The sequence below is a fragment of the Macrobrachium rosenbergii genome, chromosome 23, assembly GCF_040412425.1.
Source record: "Macrobrachium rosenbergii isolate ZJJX-2024 chromosome 23, ASM4041242v1, whole genome shotgun sequence".
In the NCBI taxonomy this organism is placed as follows: Eukaryota; Metazoa; Arthropoda; class Malacostraca; order Decapoda; family Palaemonidae; genus Macrobrachium; species Macrobrachium rosenbergii.
In genome coordinates, this window is record NC_089763.1 from 29,782,010 (window position 1) to 29,785,350 (window position 3,341).

Below are 3,341 nucleotides of genomic sequence, written 5' to 3' on the forward strand. Positions count from 1 at the left end.
TACAATAAAAAAATGGATACCTACAGAAGCAATATGTATACGTACATATATATATATATATATATATATATATATATATATATATATATATATATGCTATATATATATATATGTATGTATGTATGTATGTATGTATGTATGTATGTATGTATATATATAATTATTGTTAAATTGTTAATGGGAATATAAATATACAATAAGGGTACACACTATTTCAACCAGAAGTAGACTATGTAGCCTATAGAACCGGGTAGCAAAAATGTTTTTTCATTATTAGTTGTTACATTAATCAGACAACTGAATATCAATGAGAATGTTGTGCCAATGAAACGTTTTCATAAAACAATTTTTCCAATCGTGTAACAGCGAAGATACTTGTACAAAACAATGGAAATATCTAATAATTAAAATGTACATAAATGATGATATCATCAGAATAACCAAAGCAATAATATATTAATGAATGCAACGCAAAATCCTTTGGATTGTAATTCTTACTTTCCTGGATTCTAGAATCTGCATTTTGGTGCATTGCATTTTGGAGCGTAAATATCACGGTATTAATGAGAACATTAATATGTTAACGAATGCATAATAGAACACCAAGCAATTCAGACCTAAAACTATAATAGAATTTAAATTAAATTAATTTTTTCAGAGAACAATATTATGTTAAATATGAAAGAAGTGCGGGCATATTCCATTCCACAAACTAAAACAGGAGCATTTCATAAATTAAGACTGAAATTTTAATTTCAACCAAATCATTCCCCAAATCGCATTTATGATGTAAGCAGAACTCTGACACAAATATTTTTTCCTTTGTTAAACAAGTACGATTAATTTTTCTTGTCATATTTATACTCCTCACTGAGATATTTATACTTCTCTTCGTACCTTTCTGATTGACTGATTTTTATTGACTGATGTTACAGAAAATATTCCTTTGATTTTTATAGACTGACGTTACAGAAAATATTCCTTTGATTTTTATTGACTGACGTTACAGAAAATATTCCTTTGATTTTTATAGACTGACGTTACAGAAATATTCCTTTGATTTTTATAGACTAAAGTTACAGAAAATATTCATTTGATTTTTATAGACTGCCGTTACAGAAAATATTCCTTTGATTTTTATAGACTGACGTTACAGAAAATATTCCTTTGATTTTTATAGACTGACGTTACAGAAAATATTCCTTTGATTTTTATTGACTGACGTTACAGAAAATATTCCTTTGATTTTTATAGACTAAAGTTACAGAAAATATTCCTTTGATTTTTATAGACTGACGTTACAGAAAATATTCCTTTGATTTTTACAGACTGACATTACAGAAAACATTTCTTTGATTTTATAGACTGACGTTACAGAAAATATATATTCATTTAATTTTTTTTATAGACTGACGTTACAGAAAATATTCCTTTGATTTTGATAGACTGACGTTACAGAAAATATTCCTTTGATTTTTATAGACTGACGTTACAGAAAATATTCCTTTGATTTTTATAGACTGACGTTACAGAAAATATTCCTTTGATTTTTATTGACTGACGTTACAGAAAATATTCCTTTGATTTTTATAGATTGACGTTACAGAAAATATTCCTTTGATTTTTATAGACTGACGTTACAGAAAATATTCCTTTGATTTTTATAGGCTGGCGTTACAGAAAATATTCCTTTGATTTTTATAGACTGACGTTACAGAAAATATTCCTTTGATTTTTATAGACTGACGTTACAGAAAGTATTCCTTTGATTTTTATAGACTGACGTTACAAAAATATTTTTACAGACTGACGTTACAGATTTTTGATTTTAGACTGACGTTGCAGAAAATATTCCTTTGATTTTTATAGACCGACGTTACAGAAAATATTCCTTTAATTTTTATAGACTGACGCTACAGAAAATATTCCTTTGATTTTTATAGACTGACGCTACAGAAAATATTCCTTTGATTTTTATAGACTGACGTTACAGAAAATATTCCTTTGATTTTTATAGGCTGACGTTACAGGAAATATTCCTTTGATTTCACAGACTGGCGTTACAGAAACATTCCTTTTATTTCCGTAGACTGACGTCACAGAAAATATTCCTTTGATTTTACAGACTGACGTTACAGAAAATATTCCTTTGATTTTTATAGACTGACGTTACAGAAAAAATTCCTTTGATAAAAGTAATTTGAAATAAAAAAATAAAAGTCCTAAATAAAATTATTGATGAGGTATTCTGTAAACTGAAACATACTTTTAAATACAAACCCTCTTCGCAGCCATTAAAAGGCTGTTTGAAGTCTGATAATATGGGTAAAAACCCACAGTTGGTTATATCTTATAAAAAAAAACAGGTTCCTCAAAGAGTTTTAAGGCAATTCCTGATATATACTTAATATTCTCTCCGACAGCTTGGAAAAAGGATATCGCCTTACTCATCTGGGCATTCTAGCGTAACTGAAGTGGATAAAGAAATCTTTGTACAGTTAAGTAAATTTAATCTCATATTCACACATCATTCATGATTTGGGTAACTGCCTCTTTTTTATTATAGGGTGGAAGAAAGGGTAGGGGGGGGGAAGGGGAGTAACCCAGCTACCCCACCCCTTATGATGGTCGAGGACTTGATTGGAAGCAAAGTTAATTGAAACTTACGGTTCCCAAAAACCAGTTGATTTGCTGCAACGGTGAAATTAAATTCACTAAGAATGATGTTAAGTTACCATAACTTTGGCGTAACTGTTCTAAGGTCATCTTTCATCTCTCTTCTCAAACAAATAAACGAGTAAAAAATGCGCCGAAGTTACTTCTGAGCAGTCGAGTTTTCTGTACATCGTATAAACAAAGACACCGAAAATAGATCTCTCTTTCGGTGGTCTCGGTATAATGCTGTATGAGCCGCGCCCCATGAAACTTTAACCACGGCCCGGTGGTGGCCTGGCCTTATATCGTTGCCAGAGGCAGGATTACGTCTAACTTTAACGTTTCATAAAATACAAACTACTGAGGCTAAAGGGCTGCAATTTGGTATGTTGGATGACTGGAGGGTGGTTGATCAACATACCACTTTGTAGCCCTCTAGCCTCAGTAGTTTTTAAGATCTGAGGGCGGACAGAAAAAGTGCGGACGGACAGACAAAGCCGGCAAAATAGTTTTCTTTTCAGAAAACTAAAAATCGAAGGGAATATAAAAAGAGAAATTTGAATTTAGGGAGATTCTGACCTCGCTATCACGTATATACAACGAAGCACTGAGCTTGTATTACAATGTCTACTTATTTCCTTCAGACAGGACCAGCGTTGCGTCTGAAATTTCTCGGTTCTCCTTAC